We start from the raw sequence: 19,116 nt of genomic DNA, 5'->3' as shown, positions 1-19,116 counted from the left end.
TACTATTTTGCCAGTAACTTTATTTAAATGTTCATTTCCAGTGTTGTTAAAAGTGATCAGCCACATATGTTAGTGGACATTACAACTGAAAAAAGATCCAAAAGACTCCTTTGTCAAGAAGGCATAAATAATTGTTTAAACAATATTTAACGACAGTCGGTTGTCATTTATTGTGGGCACATTTGCGCAACAATGCTAGCTTGAAACTTCCTGGCAGATTAAAACTGTGTGCCGGGCCGAGACTCGAACTCGGGACCTTTGCCTTTCGCGGGCAAGTGCTCTACCAACTGAGCTACCCAAGCACGACTCACGCCCCGCCCTCACAGCTTTACTTCTGCCAGTACCTCATCTCCTACCTTCCAAACCTTACAGAAGCTCTCCTGCGAACCTTGCAGAACTAGCACTCCTGAAAGAAAGGATATTGCGGAGACATGGCTTAGCCACAGCCTGGGGGATGTTTCCAGAATGAGATTTTTCACTCTGCAGCGGAGTGTGCGCTGATATGAAACTTGCTGGCGGGTTGGCAGAGCACTTGCCCGCGAAAGGCAAAGGTCCCGTGTTTGACTCTCGGTCCGGCACACAGTTTTAATCTGCCAGGAAGTTTCATAAAAGCGCACACTCCGCTGCAGAGTGAAAAATCTCAATGCCAGCTTGTTTATTTATGAACCTGCTATTACTTATATTTATTGTAAATGACCTGACTGTAACCGCATGTTTATAACATTTCTTTATTTAAATATTGTTGTAATATATTAGTTTAGTGCGAGAAGTCGTCAATTTTAATCAAATCATGTCTTTAGAATGTAGGACGATGTTTTTTTGATGGGGATGTCTTCAACTAACTGAAAAGCAGACTGTAGCAGAACACTGTGGGAGTAAATTGGAGACTGTGAATTTTCGAGTGAAGGGCTCAAGGGAGAGATTCTGGACACTTTCTGTGGAATGCTGGAAGAAGGGAGACCTGCCTGTGGTAACATGCGTGATTCAGTCATATAACTGATTGATTCTGGGCGGCGAACAGCAGCTACAATGATCTAATTTTGAAAGGTCTCTTGAAAGAGCTGAATGTGCCACACAGTAACATTCCAATTTTTTGCACTTTTGTTGTGGAACTGAGGATAGATAGAGTATGAGTTAGTATTTTTTGCATGATGTGTGATAATTTGTAAATCATCTGAACTGTTTGGACCTAGTTAATAATTCGTTTATTGTTATTACGAAACGGGCTTATTTTTCTTATATTTTCGATGACTGTTTAGTTTGGGGATTTTGCTGCCATTCTTGTCACGCTGTCAACTTAGCTTTACTGGACTGATATGGGTATTTTTTGTCTGTATTTTAATTGAATATTGTAGGACCAATACCCGTTTATTTGAGATGTCTTTTCTTAAATAAACTTTATTAAACATGATTCTCTGTCGTCTACATCAATTACAGTCGTTAGATTAGAACCATTGTTATTAAATTATTCATTTAACTTCCATTTTGTATTTGAGTATATTTTATTAACTCGAAGTTCTACCCAATGCACAGACTATTTGACTGCAGCATCACACCTACAGGTTATTATTTGCAGCGAATTAGCTACAGGACATGAAAGCAGACATGTGTGGCTCAACCTTATGACTACATCGAGCTATTCCTTTAAAACAGAGCTGTGCATAGCCCAAGTTCCTAAAGCGCGAGTAACCACAGGTTAATACGCAACTGATTTGCTTGTATGGGATGCTGTTTGGAAGAGCAACTACACTCAGCAATAACCCTTAGGTACCATCTCAGCATTTCGTCGGGTGTATAAGGTTTCGATGCCATTGCCATTTACAATACGGAATACTGAAAAGGACTTCTCTTGTGGATATTGCAAATCATCAACGTTTGTTTTTAATTCATAGTGTTGATTGCCTGCTATGTTTGCAAGTGTTTACATGCAGATTTAAGAACTGTTATCATAGTCATGCGTCTACAAGATTTTTAAATCATCACGACCACTGATAAGATAGTACAGGCGGTCATTGTGTTGAACTTGATAGCATTTTTTTTCTGCTACTTTTTACACGGATGTTTGTATGACTGCAACATTGGGTGAGGTAGGCACGATTCAGTGCAAACCAGGAGGATATGTGGAACATACCTCCAACACATACATTAAAAACTTATTGTGTCTTAATAAATGTCCAAAAAGTCGATTTGCTTTTTCGGATAGTTGCTGTGACGTATGTTTCCTGATTGATCTCTTTCAAAATCCGTACATCCATCGCTGCTAAACGCATCCTGTCTGTGTCTAATAATATCCTGCTTTCATAGCCACTTATGAACGCTCTTCAGTTGAATACCTTGACAAATATTTTTTTCTCAATCTCTGTACTTGTACAGTATCAGTTGTAGTCTTACATTGAAAGCACGTTTAGCTTCCGCAAAAAAATTTCTGTATATCATATCGCATGTGTCGTCTTTTTATTTCAGGTGCCAAGATAACATAATTTATCGACTTTTTCTGTTTTATTTCTTTACAGTTTGAGTCAGACATCTGTCTCAATTATGATTTGTTTCCTTTCATAATGTTCGTTTTTTGAGTATTAATTTTAAGTTCAAACTTTTCAAAACTTCGAATCATTTAGAAAATATATTCTGCATTTGTTTGACACTATTAGTTATAAGGGCATTATGCTCTGCAAATGTTATGCAGTGTCAGGAGGTCTTTCAACTTAACTCCACATGTTTTGCCTCTGAAGATCCTTGCAGTTTTTTTGGCTTGAATGTTATACAAAGAAGGTGATAAATTGCATCCCTCTCTGACCCTTTTTGTACTTTTCGCTTTACACCGGTATCCAGTGAGCGCTATTCTCAGACTTCTGTTTCCAAAATTTTTTATGTATTATGTTTTGTATACTACATTGTTCGTCTACCTTTCCAGTGAAGGAGTGTATCTTTCAAGATCTTGAGGAATTTCTTAGAGGTAATGTTGTCAAATGCCTTTTCTAGAACAATAAGTAAGTATCCCTCTTTAATTCCAGTTGTGTCTGTAAAAAGTTCTTTTTTACTGTTTTGGCTTTACTAGAACTGATTTCACGTCGAAACCAAACTGATCATATCCAGTTTATCGTTCCACTTGGCATTTTATTCCATTTTTATTGCGTGTAAATATTTATTCAGCGTATGAAATTCTATAATTGGAGCAGTCTCTTGGATTCTTTTTGATGAATGAGAATGTTTTACCTTCTACATATTCATTTGGAACAGACTCATAATCGTAACACACAGATCATAATATTTAAAAGTTCATCTTTAATTTTTTTTCCAAAATTATGGCAGAGCTCAGCTTTCAGCTGGTCTGTAGCTCTCTTTGCTCTTATTTCTTTCAGTGCTACTTTCAATTTCGTCTCCAGAATTGAAAGACCTACACCATCAGGTACTTCTCTTTCTTCTGTGTATTCTTCTTCCACGCTAATATCTTTTCCCTGTTCAAAATATTCCTTGCGTAGTTTGGATATTTAAAAATGTTCATTCAGTAACAGATTTACACGTTTGATTCGAACCATACACGACTTTTTTGTTGCCTTTAACAGAAGTTCCTAATCTCGCTGTATAATTTATCACGCACACAGTCTTTTTTTTTTTTTTTGGTCTCGATAATCCTACACACAGGGTGACCTACAGTTAACGAAGAGTTTTCAAATGAAGAGTACTACCTTAATTATTAAGAAAAAATTGTATTTATACAAAATGGAAGGATTATATCTCATATTTAATTTACAGTTTAGAAGTGAATGATGTATGCGCCATCTCTGTCCCACCACTGTCGGCAGTGTACCAACCAATCCAGAAATTTATGTTTCCCTGTGTATCGTTCAGATCATCCATCCTCCGTACCATAGCCTCCCTACATTCTGAGTTCTTTACGATTCTGCATCTTTCTTGTGCTTCTATTGTGCTTCCTTTTCCGTGTTTATTCCTGTCCTCAATCGAGTTTAAGATATTGTCTTTTCTTTTTCAGTATTACGTACGTCGTTTTTGTTCCATTTACTTTCAGTTCATAACATGTTGTTACAATGTAGCCACAGTTAGTTAGGATCTCTATTCTTGTAGCATAGTCTCTTTTTATTGCTGGTTCTTTAGTTTTTTCAACACTACATCTTTACATATTAAGGATCTGAGTTCTCTTGACTACACTTCATTTATACTGGGACAGGATCACTGACTACGTCTAATCTCGAAAGGTTACAGTTCGATTTAATTTGATTTCTGTATCTTCTCTTTACTTAAATGCAGTTTGTATCTCTTACTAGTCACTATAGCTTTCCATCTGTACTCCTTTTGCTATGCACTTCGAAGGTTGTGTCTCGCGTGTTCACTCTCTATGTTACCTTTGACTCCTAACGCCAATCTCACTGCTATTCTTCTTTCAGTCACTCCTTGTCGATTTGAAATCTCCCATCACGATTGCATTATCATTTTAATTTGTTCATACAAACATTATTAATATTCTACATCTTTAGTTTTCATGTATAGATATTTATGACTCAACATAGACACACTGGCGACAACACGTTTCTCCCAACGAGGGACCAGTTTGTTGGTACAGTAACTGAAAGAAAATTAGACTTCGTTGACAGAGCCACATTTCACCTCTGTTCGCACCGCTTCATTAGTATCGAATTAAAGTCCTCGAAGGTGCACTTCAAGGTCTGGAAACAGATGAAAATCGGATGAGGATGGGGCCTAGTTGGTACTGTATGGAGCATGGTCGATGACGCTGAACCTTAGGCGTCGTATTGTTGTAGATGTCGCAACATTTGTGTGTGTTCTGGCATTGTCATACTGAAGGAGAGAGTGCTCCAATGTGTGGACGAACCCTTCGACTTCGAAACTCGATTACAGTGGGCTGTTTCTCACGCACCGACGTAGTTATGTTACACACCGCCATGTTCCACACTACAATTTGGAGCGTTCTGGAGTCAGAGGGCTGCAAGTGTGGAGACATGAAAAATGATGATGTTCTATTTCAGAAGCTTTAAGAGGTTTCAAGTAAAATATTCAAAGGCATTAATTTTCAGCACGCCCTCGTATGATCCATTTCCTTGAAAAACTGTGTAGATCCGTGGCATGAAATCATTCACTCATAAATGCACTCGTGAAGCAATTCTTTAGTTCTGTTGATACTGTTTCGCTCTGAAAACATTTCTATGTTGCACACGGAATATGAAAGTAGACATAGAGGTACTTTATTTCTTTTTTAAATTAATCTATGATTCTTATTAAAGTAACTATTCTTAAAACCTACAATTCAGTGTCGAAATTACACTGACCATTTTCTCGAGAAATACGATAACTCTACACATTTTTTTCTTCCTTTTACACGGATCATCTGGTGTTATTTTGTCACGAGAAGGTGTTACACATCTGTTCCTCACATAATAATGTCGACACAGTAACCTTGTCCTCTCATAATGTGGAATACGTGTTAATCCTTGCTATACTAGTTGCTTTCATTGTCACAGAAGTGACAACGAAAGGTGCGGAGTACGTCTCAATTACTTCTCATTAATCGTAACCATCCATTGTTGATGTCTTCTATATTGAAAACAGCGTGTTACTGCGGTAAAATGGTTATACATCACATCTAGAAACGTGCTACAAATATTTGAGTAGCATAATGATGACCTCCAGTTGAAGTCAAGGCCTTCAATCTTAATGGACATTCATCATTCGGAACAAACTTGGGATGCCATCAGATGGCAATCGTGACTCCCAAACTTCCTTTTCGTCATGTGCGTTAATTCCCTAACCATAGCATGGACATCTTCAACAGAAATGTACCGTAACCTAGAGTAATCCGTGCCAATAAGATCTGCAGCTGTTTCACGGACCAGATATTACAAAGATGTTTTACGGACCAAATTTAGGCAAAGTGATTTTAGATAGATGTTGAAAAATATTTCGAATGAGCGTTCTGTGCTGGCGAGTCGATTTTGGAAGAAAGGCACTTCCTAGTTCCAGACGGTAATCATCTACGATGTAAAATTTTTATCTGTGTCCTTTTACAATCCATAACACTGGTTGAAGGAACTCTACAACGGTTGCTCTTTTCTTTATTTGTAGATTTATTAATATATTTTGTTATTCATCTAAATCATCCTGTGAGCGAATGCTGAACTTGCGAACGCTACCACTAGGCAAGGACCACGTGCCCAAACGACTTCCTCAAAAGTAAATATGCAAAACAATTGCTGGGGCGTGGAGGTCCTACTTCACAAGCATCAGGGTCGTCCATTATGAACCAAAGCGTTCGTTTCTCTTGACGCATCATACATTATGGTCGTCAGAAATACAAGGACTCCAATGTAGAAACTGTTTTTAGAAATTTCGTTGAATCGAATGGAAAAACGTTCGTCCATTGAATTATTCATAATATGCATCTAGCCGTCTTTAAGTTAAAGACAGTGCATTCATTCTGTCTACGTGTTATACCACGACTGAAATCTCTGACATGTGGGACAGGAAATCTACGCAGTTTTGAAGACTAGTAGAGCCCACAAAGGTCCCCCGTGCAGTATCAGATATTGTCCAAGCTATAAAGAAGATGTGCACTTAGTCATTTAGAGACGGTAAGTACGGTTGTGGACCAACGTTTACCCACTGACATATAGTGATATCCGCAAAGGTCATTTGGGCACACTGCAGAAGGCCTCGTTATAAGAAAAAGAAGTCACGCTATTCTTTCTCTGCACCCAAAGGAATGAATATTTAACATCAGCTTGCAGTATGAATCAGAATCACAAGACTGCTAAAAGTCAAGTAATGATTTTGCGAATAACAGGCAACAACATTATTTATTTTTCAACAGTATCTACTATAGTGTAGGAGTCCGTAGTTTAGATATTTCCATCGTCCAACACATTAAAACTCAACTAAATAGAAATCAAGATTACGAAAAGCCAATAAAATTTTATCCACTTTTGATTATTGAACGCATGAGCAACTAAAAACTAAAACTTCCGAAGTTGTTGTTTTGATTATAGTTAATCGTATTAGCACTTACATAATTTCCAGCAGAATCTATTCTGTGGAATGCAAGTGCTACGCGAAGAAAGTTTAGCTAATTTCCTCTGATGAATTCATCTGGAACTTATTAGGCTATAATGGCTCGTCTTTATTCTCAAGAATATCTTGCAAACGTCTTACCTCAAACAATATAGTATTCGTCCCAAAAAGCATTTCGTGACAGGAACTGCGTTTGTTACTTTTGTTCTGTCAGTCTTGTGCTTATCAATTTATATTCTTAAATAGCGATGGATACATCGGCACTAGGTCTGTGTTATCCTAAGAAAAGTTCCGTTAAGATAATGATTCGAAGCATTCAACACGGATTACAAGATTATAACTTTGCAAATAAGCTTGCAGTAAGTTGTACTCATTTCCACAACCTAACCAAGTAATCTAATCACCATAAAACATTTGTAGGTGTTCTGGGACTCATAGGCGGGCAAGTTTCGATATCCAACAACGGATCCGATTCTTCAATACCTCTGAGTAAAATCAAGCTCTATTCATAGCTTCAAAATGCAGCAGACATTACACGATGACAAAATTAAACCTTTTTCACCTAAAATGTTAATGTACTATGAAAACTATATTTGCTGTATATTCTTTTCATACAGAGATTTAGTATGATTCTCGATGATACCACTTTGGGTTTCTCGTATTCATCGCTGCAGATACCATCATTTTATTTAGAGCTATGATTTTACATCTATATATAGCACTCTTATGCCGAGATACACGCTTGTTCGCCAGCAACAACATTGTTTTCATGAAATAAATTTGCTTTCAAGATTCTTTTCTGAAGTAGTGAAAATGTGATCTTCCATTCAGCATCCATACCGACCATAAGTATACAGCAGCTCATAATGGCCACTATATGGAAGTAACTATTTTGTTATTCCACTTTTATAAACCCAGAATTTACCAACGAACACAACAGAGAGCTGTAATATCGAATTTCTCTATGTAAAATAAATGAGGTGAAGGGAATAAAGTGCATCGACATTTGACCATTCTAGATATTTCTCAGGGGCAGTGCATGTCATTTGTTTCCTAAATCTCGCAGATTTCTGTCCATTTATCTTTGATAACAAGAATAAATCTGTTATATTTGCACATTCAGATAGACAGGTAATTCATAACGAAACGTTTTGCTCTGCCATCGCATATTTAATGACTTTAAAGTGCACACACATGCGGAATTTAGCGCTGAAGCATTAAAATTTTAGTTGCACGCTAAAACTCAGTCCGCCTAACGGGAGCTAGGAATCCCATTTGTACGTTGGGAACTGCGGGCATTCAGCGCAGTTGGAACACGTACCCTGCCGCCCTTCTCTCCCCAATGTGGAGCACCCTCGCGCGCTGCAACGCATTGGAGGAGATAATTTGATGCGCTGCTAGCTAGTCACGCTAAAATACAATTTCACGGGACAATGACGGTCCCGGGCTCACTTCACGACCACAGTCGCTCAGTGTTATTAAAACGGACTCCGTATCCGAACACCGTAGCGTAAATCAGGAAAATGGAGAACTCAAAGTGTGTAATCCGACGCTTACATGTTAGCTGCGCTCCCATTGTATTGACTTCACGGTGATCTGGGATATGATTTCTGATATATCTTTTGAATGATTGAAGAACACGACAACGCCGACACCGCCAGACTCAATTTTTGGACGCATGATAAATTCTGGGCGTACAAATGTTCAACGTATTTTATTTGAAATTGTTTCGCTCCTTCGTACACCACGCGAGTGTTATGTATTTACCGTCTTTAAGAGACACCGCACATCTCCAAAAGGAACTTTATAAATATTAGGTCAGTGATCGTGTGGGAACTGTAGTTCGTTTTAAACACAAAAAAGGATAAAACCCCCGGAAAAGCCACAGCTGTACAGAATCATGTTTGCGGATTAAACAAAACAAAATATTGTGTTCCTGTAAGGCACTGGGTAGCTTAACACTCGATGGTAGCATAAACATGAAACACTTCCTGCAATCGTTACTCATATTATACTTTCCAACTACGTTCTCTTTACACATCGAGTTAAAAAACCAGGTGTTTGAAATTTCTGAAAAACAATAACGAATGGCTCCACTGCGTATAGAATACCAAAATCATTTTAGTGTTGATCGAAGAAGCACTTAACGACTGTCTGCTTCAACCAATTTTCTGAATTATATTTCATGCAGCATCAAAAATCCCGAGGCTGAATAATTAGTGTTAATCTACCCAGGGCCTTACAACGACACAATATTTTGTTTTGTTTAATCCCCAAACATGTTTCACTACAGATGTGGCGTTCCTTGGATTTTTTCTTTCTTGTGGTTTTTTTTCCGACATGTGAAGTCAGCATATTTCACAAGTTAGAAACATGCTGATTTCAGATTTTGTTCTTGTTTGGATTGCAAATGTAGTCTGCCGCTTTGTACGTAATGTGTGCTCTGTGGCTGCGATAATAAATTAGCTACAAGTTTATATTAATACAGCACGTCACCTGAAACGCAGAAATGTTAGGGAAACGTATGAATCGTACAGATTCCAAGTGAAATTGTATCATATGCCTCCCTATTTTACATATTTACTTATTTTCCTTTTTTACGTTTACCATAGCTATAATTTACCGGTCCTGAACTGTATTTGGTAATTATTTCCCTGCTAAATGTGTTGTTAATTCTTTTATATCTCAAGTGACATGTGGACAGCAGTAAGATTTCGTGAGGCTTAGTTTTGAAAAACTACTTTGTGTGGTCTGCTATCTGTAGGTTGTGTTCTAGAGTTTTTAACAGCATTTACTTAACTTTTCTTGTGCTGATCGGCTAATTCTGGATGTTAGGCTATGTTACTGTGGCTCACACATACGTTTTATGGAGTAATGTCTTATCATTGATGACTTTTATGCCCTGTATGCTAGCGTTTCGTGGATGTGGTAACTTTATTTTACTGTGAGTAAATGGTACAGATGAGAACTGTGTTTTAAAATCCAGATATTTGTTTCCATGCCACCAGATTGGTGGTTTTAATTTAGGTAGTCTGCAAATGTGGAGCATGTGCACTCGATTTTTGACGCTCTTAAATGTTCAGAGTACATTATTCTGAAATCTCCACATGTTTGGCCCACATATATTGAATCACAGTCTTTTCAAGTAGCCTAGTTTATACTTTCTTAGCGGAATTTATCTGTTTTAGCATTCAGTATTTTGAATCTTTCCTATAGCGTGTTGTTTGTTCTACAAGCCACATGTACTTCTTGTTTTCTCCTGAAGTTCATAACTCTGCAGTTTATTTTTTTGACAAATGATAGTATGAGTTATGTTTTCATGTTTTTTGTAGTTTCTTCATGTTGTGTGGTCTCTATTGCATTATACTTACTGGTCAATGTTGCTGTTACATTACTGTGTGAGTTTTGTGTCATTTGTATGTTTATTTATTGGTTCAGCTTCTCCACCTTGTTTAGTCTGTAACCGTTTTTAGCGGAATTCTTTCTTATTACGTCTGGTCTTGTGTATACCTACCTTTATCTATTGGAATTCTGTCCAGATTTTCTAGGAGGTATCTGCAACTGACTTGTTTGTGTGCTGTAGGATTGTTAGATTGTTGTCTATTTTTGTACCGGTTGTTATCGGTGTACTGAACACTTTCTCTGTTTGCTGTAGGATGATTAGATCTGTTGTACAATGTCGTACTGGCTGTTGAGCGTTTTCTGTATACCGATAACTGGTGATGGCGTCTATTTTTTCATTTATAATGTATAGACAGTGTCCTTCTTTTTCTGTTTTGATTTCACACGTGAAGCTGATATTTCAATGAGCAGTATTGATATTATAGCATCCAATTATGTGTTTCCTCTATCAAGCATATTATGCCATCAGCACCACTTTTGGGTGATAACATGGGTAGTATATCTTATTCAAAATAGAATTCATTCTTAAACTTGCATTATTATTGCCTCTGGTACCTTTTAAAATGAACGACACATCTTGTTTGTGTTTCTGATATGATGTTTGTCTTTCCTACCTGTCTTTCAAATCAAATGACTCTGAGCACTATGGGACTTAACTTCTGAGGTCATCAGTCCCCTAGAACTTAGAACTGCTTAAACCTAACAAACCTAAGGACATCACACACATCCATGCCCGAGGCAGGATTCGAACCTGCGACCGTAGCGGTCGCGCGGTTCCAGACTGTAGCGCCTAGAACCGCTCGGCCACCCCGACCGGTACCTGTCTTTCAGTTACTATGATTGTTGGTATGTGGATATAAACTATATATGTCAAGTGAGAGGAGTTTAGTGTTTTTGTAGGGAAGTGTGTATGTGTCTTGCTACATGATGTGTTGGTGCAGTTCTGAAATTTATCAGTGGTGTGACTGGCACAGAGGGTTTGCGATTTTTCTTTTTTTAGACTACTGAGTGTGTGTTCTCTTGTGTTTTTCTGCAATATTATTTCTATTTTACTTTAGGAGGTGATGGATGTTGTAGTTTTGTGTCTCTCTTTTCAATATTTTGATAGAATCACTTTTAGTCCTGTTATTTGGTTTTCTGTAATGAACTTCAGTGTTTTCGCAGTATCTTCTTATTTCTTGGCTCTACAGCTCAAGATGAGCCTTGGCCTCTTCTACAATTTCCTTCCATTTCTCTCGGTCCTTTCAATACTCTCCAGTTTCCATCATCTTCAATTACTCCATCTTCCCATCTGGCTCTTGGTCGACCACGAACTCTCTGACCTCCTGGCTTTCCTTGTAATATTCTTTTTGGTACTTCCGTATCATTTATGCGAGCCACATGTCCAGCCCACCTCAGTCTGGATGATTTCACTATCCTTCTGATAGGTTGGTCTTCGTAATGGTTGTATCTCCTCCTCCCTCTCTCTCTTTCACAGATTGGGCCGATAATTAATCTAAGTACCTTTCTTTCAAATGCATCCACTGTGTGAATAGATATCATTTAGATGCGTAACTGTCGAGCCTAGGTACTTGAAACGTTCAACTCTCCCAAACGTAGAACTGCCCATTGTTATTGCATTTGGCATATTTTCTGTATGTGCTTTTCCAGCTGCCATATATTTTATTTTTTGTTCATTAATAATTAACCCCATGATCATACTAGCCTGTCCAAGAGCTGTAAATGTCTCTTCAATTGCTTTTTGGGTTCTTGCTATTATAGTTTTCACAGTATAGTCCCTTTCATATAAGATGACCAATGTTCTCTACTTGTCCGTTTTTGTGGTAATTCTACTGTGTGTCTTCAGTTTGTTGTGTATGGCTTTTGCTGTTTTCTTCTGTGCAGTTGTCATGTTATCATTGAATGTGTTTCGGTCCTTTTTTAATAAGCCACCTGATTTCGTCTATTATCACTTTTCTGATTGCCATACAGTGAAGTTCCCCACATCTTTCATTTCTTTCTGTTTTAATGTATATTCACTTTCTGTAATGAAGTTTTATACTAATCGGTGTGTGATGTGTGTGTTAAGATTTTGTTTGGACTCCTTGTGGGGCAGTTCTTCCTGTATTGAAAACTTTATTTCTGTTAAATTAGTAACTGTCTCACAGAATATGTTTTGTGCACTAGTGTCGGTTGTTTATCTGTGTGGGTTTGTGTTCAAGAGTTTTTTCAGATTCTGGCCCTGTTTCTCTTGCTTCTTTCTACTAGCTTTTCTGTGTGGAGTTTCCCTGCTCAAAAAGTATTGTAGATTTTTTAATGTGTTTGCCTAATTCTGAGTGGTTTTTTTTGTGTATTTCGGTGTTAAGCTGTGGTTCCTTCGAGTACAGTTGTCGGATTTCCATTCCAAGACATGCAGATTATGCTTCTTTTTTTACATATCAAACAGTAGATAACATGTTTCTTACATTCACCTTCACATAATTAGAAATAACATAACTTAAAGTTTCATGACGACACTTCTAGAGAATATCCGATGAAATCTATGAAACCAGGAAATGAGGAATCGTTATATGTATTGCACATCAGCCGCGAAATAAAATCCCTAGCTGATGTTCGACTTGAAGATTTTCCGTTATCGACGATATACAAAAACACACTGCTTAACTAACTTGCATGTTATTCGGTTGTAATGAATTTTCTTATCAAGAAGTAATCTTGTTTACAGTGTTCACTGTGTACAGCATACTTGAAAATTTGTTACCTTCTAAATGATTTCTGACAATACATAATGCTATAAATGCCACTGGATCACCATTGAAAATGCCTTACTCAATAAACAATCACCTAATAATTGTACTCTACATCATATTATCACGCATTGTTAATATTGTCTAGTGTGATTACAATTATACTGATATGACACAAGGCATCACTTTGCCCCACGATAGTTCAGTCTTTCCTTCTTCGGAGGTGCTGAATACACATATTTTCCCGCTTGCATTGCTTCTTTTGTCTCCGGGTCATTGTGATAGACCTAGTACTCATCTATGGTAATTATGGGCTAAGGAAGTCATCTGGGTTAGCCTGAAGGAGATACAAAATTTCTGATGCTACTTCGCAGGGGTGGGCCTTTTGAATCGGTGTGAGCAGTCGTGGAATCTAGGGCCTTACTCATTCCCAAAACGTTATGCAAGATCTTTAAAATGTTCCGCTATCGATTTTCACATTTTTCACTCACCTCGATTTTGATACTCTGGGCTTCAAGAAATAGGGTCTCCATTTTCCTGCCACTTCTCAGATAAATGGTCTATAATCTTGTTCTTCATCCTTCAGACTTGTCTGACTACACTGCAAGGGCCTGACTAACCTAATCGTTGTCTAATATTATGGTGCATTATTGACATTCACTTCAACCAGGTCAACATGGGCGATACTGAACTTTATCAGTGGGCTGCGCTAGCTTTTTTTTTTTTTTTAATCATATAATCCCTCAATGGACTCAAGTTCGGTGTCCATATGCTCGAGGATCGCAGTAGGACTGAAACGGAAGATGACAAAATAAAGGCTGATAAAAACAGTAAAGCGCAAAAGATACCGGGGTTGATGAGGTACTCATTGGATAATATATCCAATATATCGAAGAATTTTCCCCCGTTCGATTAATAAATATATCTCAAGGCAGTGGAACAGTGGAGCGTCCACTGTGATTGGGTCGTTGCAGTTTTGAAGAAGGGGCGCAGGAAAGCTACCCGAAACTCCATACATCTCTGAATGACGTCAGCCTGCTATAGAATTGTGCAACACATTTTATTCTTGTTTATGGTATAATCGTCAGAAGCTAGGATGGCTTTCGGCCTACCTCAAAGGAGTGTGATAGGACCGAACTTCTAATACATAGAAACAATCTGATAGATAACTTACTAACATTGTGAGGCCTGCAGCAGTATACAGGGAGTTCTGATTGGTAGTGTACTGTTAAGAGATACAGGAAGTCTTGAAGATGATCAGGGCTTAATGCAGAGATTAATAGCTGACCGTTAACATAAACATGCATCGTCTATGTTATAAGGAAACGTGAGTCTACCTTGAGTAAACACAATTTTTCTTGTTTTATTACTCACACATGTTTCAGAGAAGTTTCTCCATTTCAGTGAGTTAAAATATTATGTGTTGAACAATACAAAAAGAATTTTTGCATACCTGTTGTTGAAATTAGAGTATTTACATTACTACAAGTACTTACAGAAATATTAACATGATAAATGAATATATATCTTATCATTATATACTAGTGTTCACAAGTCTGTTTAGTATTTGGAGCAGAGCTACACTGATGAGCCAAAACATTATGACCACCTGCTTAATAGCTTGTTTGTCCGTGTTTGGAACAAAATACTTGACTGATTCTGCGTATAAGTAATCCGACAGTTTGTTGGTAGAGTTGTGGAGATATGTGGCATTAGATGTCTACGAACAGGTCATGGAATTGGAAATTTGTGGTAATGTCTATAGGACCAAACTGCTGAGGTCATCGGTCCCTAGACTTACGCACTACTTAATCTAACTTAATGTAACTTAAAGTAACTTATGCTAAGGGTAACACACACATCCATGCCCGAGGGCGGACTCGAACCTCGGACGCGGGGAGCCGCCCGAACAGATCATGTAATTCGTGTACATAACAGGCCACTGATTTGCGAAAGCGGTGATGGCGCCCGATAGCGACCCAGATGGATTCCATGGGATTTATATCAGGCTAATTTGTTTGCCGAGACATCAACGTGAGTTCACTATAATGCTCCTCAAACCACTGCATTACGGTTCTGGCTCCGAGGCACGGACAATTACACTGCTGGAAGATGACATCGCTGTTGGGGGAAGACATTAAGCATGAAGGGATGCAGGTGGTTCCCAGCTGTCAGCGTGTCTTCCATTACTACCACAGGACCATGAAATCCAGGAGAATGTCTCTCATAGCATGGTACTGCTCCCACCAGCCTGCGTTCGTGGCCCGCTGCACGTTTCGAACCGTCGTTCGCCTCGATAACGTCGTTTGCGGAGACGACGATTGACCTAGTGTAGCAAAAATAGGACTCATCCCAAGAGCCGACACATTTCCATTGACCAACGGTCGAATCCGGATGGTCCCGTGCCCACTGCAGTTGTAACTGACGATGTCGTTGGGTCAGCATGTGAACACGTTGGGGGTCGTCTGCTGCGGAGTTCAATATTGAACAATGTACGGTGAACGGTGTGCTCCGAAACACTTGTGCGCGCACCAGCATTGTGTTCTTTCGGCAGAGCTGCAACAGATCACCATCTATTCTACTTTACAGAGCAGACATCCCTCCGAACCCCACGTTCTATGAAGAGTCGTAGTCATCCAAACATTTAACGCCCAGTGGTAGTTTCACTGTCCTTCTACCCCTTTTCGTAGGTGCCCACGACAGTAGCACGTGAACATTCGACCAGCTTCGCTGTTTTCGAGATACCTGTTCACAGGCCGTTCGTCATAATAATTTGTCCCTTGTCAAAGTCACTTATCTCAATAGGTTTCCCCATTTGCAGCCGATATCTTCGCTAGGGTGTCTGGTCCGCTTACGTAATTTTGTTAACGCGTCGCGTGCCCGCAACGCCACCAGGCAGCATCCAAAGTCGGGGTGGGAAGTGGTCATAACATTTTGGGTTAACAATGCTTAATTATTTCCTTCTAGGATGTCATCTGCAGTTAATAAGCGTTTATCAATATTCTGCTACGTAATTTCTCTAATTTTAGAGCTAATGCGGTTTTATAGATTTTTATATGTAGCTTTACTTTCATTATACACTCCTGGAAATTGAAATAAGAACACCGTGAATTCATTGTCCCAGGAAGGGGAAACTTTATTGACACATTCCTGGGGTCAGATACATCACATGATCACACTGACAGAACCACAGGCACATAGACACAGGCAACAGAGCATGCACAATGTCGGCACTAGTACAGTGTATATCCACCTTTCGCAGCAATGCAGGCTGCTATTCTCCCATGGAGACGATCGTAGAGATGCTGGATGTAGTCCTGTGGAACGGCTTGCCATGCCATTTCCACCTGGCGCCTCAGTTGGACCAGCGTTCGTGCTGGACGTGCAGACTGCGTGAGACGACGCTTCATCCAGTCCCAAACATGCTCAATGGGGGACAGATCCGGAGATCTTGCTGGCCAGGGTAGTTGACTTACACCTTCTAGAGCACGTTGGGTGGCACGGGATACATGCGGACGTGCATTGTCCTGTTGGAACAGCAAGTTCCCTTGCCGGTCTAGGAATGGTAGAACGATGGGTTCGATGACGGTTTGGATGTACCGTGCACTATTCAGTGTCCCCTCGACGATCACCAGTGGTGTACCGCAAGTGTAGGAGATCGCTCCCCACACCATGATGCCGGGTGTTGGCCCTGTGTGCCTCGGTCGTATGCAGTCCTGATTGTGGCGCTCACCTGCACGGCGCCAAACACGCATACGACCATCATTGGCACCAAGGCAGAAGCGACTCTCATCGCTGAAGACGACACGTCTCCATTCGTCCCTCCATTCACGCCTGTCGCGACACCACTGGAGGCGGGCTGCACGATGTTGGGGCGTGAGAGGAAGACGGCCTAACGATGTGCGGGACCGTAGCCCAGCTTCATGGAGACGGTTGCGAATGGTCCTCGCCGATACCCTAGGAGCAACAGTGTCCATAATTTGCTGGGAAGTGGCGGTGCGGTCCCCTACGGCACTGCGTAGGATCCTACGGTCTTGGCGTGCATCCGTGCGTCGCTGCGGTCCGGTCCCAGGTCGACGGGCACGTGCACCTTCCGCCGACCACTGGCGACGACATCGATGTACTGTGGAGACCTCACGCCCCACGTGTTGAGCAATTCGGCGGTAAGTCCACCCGGCCTCCCGCATGCCCACTATACGCCCTCGCTCAAAGTCCGTCCACTGCACATACGGTTCACGTCCACGCTGTCGCGGCATGCTACCAGTGTTAAAGACTGCGATGGAGCTCCGTATGCCACGGCAAACTGGCTGACACTGACTGCGGCGGTGCACAAATGCTGCGCAGCTAGCGCCATTCGACGGCCAACACCGCGGTTCCTGGTGTGTCCGCTGTGCCGTGCGTGTGATCATTGCTTGTACAGCCCTCTCGCAGTGTCCGGAGCAAGTATGGTGGGTCTGACACACCGGTGTCAATGTGTTCTTTTTTCCATTTCCAGGAGTGTATTATGTTGTTTGTGAACAAAATTTCGGTATTCTGTTCTTTGACCAGTGCTTCTTAACTTACAGTACTAGTTTCCAATAATGTGTTGAAATATAAGACGTTTAGGATTAGACTTCGTGAAATGGTGGGTAGGGAGGAGAGAAGACTATGTCCGTAAATGTGTGTATATACTTCTTGCAGATCATGCTTCTACATGGTGTTTGAGTGAAGCTTCCTGACACACACTGTTTCAATGTTTGTGTGATGTTTACTTCTTCCACCATCTTGTTCTGGATGAGAATTTTGCGGTGACATTCAGCTGTGGGCGTGTGTCACTTAGTTTGAGCGTGTATGTGTGTGTATGCTGGTCTGCTGGTAATTCCTTTACAGCTGTAAACGGGGTTCCGCTGCATCACTGCATAGTGCTGTGTGTTCATTCATAGTTTCCTTTTCTTCCATTATGACTTTTTGTATGTGACAGTTTCGTTCTGTTTTAAGTTTCTGTGGAGAGCTATTGCTCCATTCAAAAATTTTTAAGTTTGTGTTTACGTCTGTTGGTCAATGTTTCTTGTCCTTTAGATGATTTACGTACGTGGAGCGATTGCTGTTACCCGTGAGCGCCCATCTGTGTTCAGTGTATCTGATGTTAAAATTTCTCCTTCTTCGTCCAGTATAAATCGAGCTACAGTCTTGTGATATGAAGTGCTGTATCCCAGATTTGTTGTGTTTGTCTGTGTCAATGTTAGTTGCCCTCAGTTTCTTGTGTATAGAGTTGCCTGTTCTAGCGTAGCCAGTTGTGTAGACATTTTTCAGTAACTGTTTCTCAAATACAGGGCAGCGCAAAGAACCTGGAAATCAAGAGAAATGCATGTCGTTTGAGGATTTGGAGAGGGTTATAGAAATCCCGGGGAAGTGTAGTCTGGAAAAACCGACCCAAGAGAAAGTAGCTCTGTATAATTGATGAAGGAGGGACACATTTCGGCCAGTAATCAGTATCAGTAGGCTGTTTGTGGGAAAACTTAGTGGACTTTCTGTTGGGTGGTTATTAAGTATTATTGCCACATTAGTTGATCTTCGAGAGTAAATTCTAGGTACTTCAGAGTGTAAGGTAACTGGATACGTTGATTATGAATGGTTAGGTATACTTAGTGGAGGCAGAAACTACATTACTTAACACCATAATTATTGCTTTAGTTTCGGACGAATGTATGTAGAGGAACGACTGATTGTAGTAGCAGGTGATATGGTTGAGACAGATCAGGAAGTAGGGCACAGTGCTAGACAGACAGTGTAAAGCATGTGTAAGAGTAGATAAAAGACAGAGCATTGATGCACATATACTGTAGGACGTTAGCTATCAAAACAGAGGTTATTAGTTACGATGTGAGATTGAACAGAAAGAATGCAGTAAAAATGGACAACTCTGGACAATAATTTGTGTATGGAATCGCTTTATAAAGGGCTTCAA

General features: G+C 40.0%; 1 protein-coding gene and 1 non-coding gene across 8 annotated transcripts in view; one reads left to right on the top strand and one right to left on the bottom strand.

The window, feature by feature from the left end:
• Positions 1–19,116, top strand: part of LOC126470365 (thrombospondin type-1 domain-containing protein 7A-like) — a 1,214,159-nt gene that overhangs the window by 301,435 nt on the left and 893,608 nt on the right. The gene's annotated exons all lie outside the window — the stretch shown is intronic.
• On the bottom strand, positions 229–303 carry Trnas-cga (transfer RNA serine (anticodon CGA)). Its single transcript has one exon. It is a non-coding gene; the product is annotated as a tRNA-Ser (tRNA).

Source organism: Schistocerca serialis, chromosome 3 (genome assembly GCF_023864345.2).
Source record: "Schistocerca serialis cubense isolate TAMUIC-IGC-003099 chromosome 3, iqSchSeri2.2, whole genome shotgun sequence".
Lineage (NCBI taxonomy): Eukaryota > Metazoa > Arthropoda > Insecta > Orthoptera > Acrididae > Schistocerca > Schistocerca serialis.
The sequence above is the reverse complement of the archived record's forward strand: the minus strand, read 5'-3'. Positions and strand labels throughout refer to the sequence as shown.